The sequence below is a fragment of the Chinchilla lanigera genome, unplaced genomic scaffold (genome assembly GCF_000276665.1).
Source record: "Chinchilla lanigera isolate Chin_1 unplaced genomic scaffold, ChiLan1.0 scaffold00013, whole genome shotgun sequence".
Lineage (NCBI taxonomy): Eukaryota > Metazoa > Chordata > Mammalia > Rodentia > Chinchillidae > Chinchilla > Chinchilla lanigera.
The window spans coordinates 23,620,766-23,622,144 of record NW_004955414.1 but is presented as its reverse complement, the minus strand read 5'-3'; positions in this window follow the sequence as shown (position 1 = coordinate 23,622,144).

Here is a 1,379-nt window from a genome sequence, read left to right as displayed (position 1 = left end):
AAAGAATGGCTGTTATTAAGAAATCAACCAGTAACAAATACTGGCAGTGCAGTGGGGGAAAAGGAACCCTTCTCCACTGTTGGTTGGAGCATAGACTGGTGTGAGCCTTGTGGAAATCATTGTGGAGATTCCCAACAAACTAGAAATAGAGGTCCCATTCTACCCAGCTATTATCCTTCTTGGTATCTCCCCAGAAGAATTAAAAACATCATACCACAGCACTATATATACATCCATGTTTATAGCAGCACTGTTTGTATATGGCTAAATCTTGCAAACAGCCCAAATGCCCATCAACTGATAAATGGATGAGGAAGATGTGTTTCTTTATTACAATGTAGTACTACTCAGTCACAAAGTATAGACTTTAGACATTTGTAGGTAAATGGATGCATATTGAGACCATGTTCTTCGGGGAAGTAAATTGAACACACATGTGTAAATATTTCATTGTTTCTCTGGTGTGAGAAGCTCAAAGTAGGACCAAAATTTACAATAGATATTATGAAGTAGGAAGAAATGGTCAAAAGGGAAAATGAAACAGGAGGAAGGAAGGAAAGGAAGAAATGGAAAAATGAGAAAAGCAGGAGAAATGGAATCAAAGCTTTTGTAAATGAGGGGAAAAGGGGTTGAAGGGAGGGACGGGAAATTGGAAGAAAAAGAAAAATTAAGATATGTCACATACAGATACAAATTCCCTATGATGAATATGATCATTATGTATATGTGAAATCTACCAATAAAATAGAGACTTTCAAATTTAAAATAATAAAGCTGTACCATCTATAAATACAGGAAAACACCATAGGCACTTTTTTCCAGTAATATTTCTATATTGAATTGAAATATGTCTAGTACAATATAACCATGTTTACTCTTATGCGCTCCAGTACAATTAAAATGGTTTTATCAATGTATCAAATGTTTTCATCTGAAAAGACTAATGTGTAAATGATATTAGACACCTATTTATATGAGCATATATGCATTTTTATTTTGTACTTCTAACAACTCTGATGGATTTTCAAAAGAATGTTCACAAACAAGTCATGTACTCAAGGGACTATGTCTCCAAAGACTCCTTTTCTCATAAGTATAGTCTTGCTTTACATTGATAGTTCTTTGGTGTTTGCCGTTATTGTTGAAGTATACCCCTTTACAGGTAATAATTTTTCTTTCTATGGATACAGGAATATTTGTTTTCATTTTTATATTAGCAGTTCATGGATGGTTATTTTACAGTATTATTATTTGTTCTGCCTCCATTTATCTCTATGGTCAGTACTTGGTATTTTTATATACATCATCTTATTCAAACCAAGCTTTCTGTAACGTGTTTTCTTTAAACAAAAAAAATAATGATGAGCATTGAATAGCTT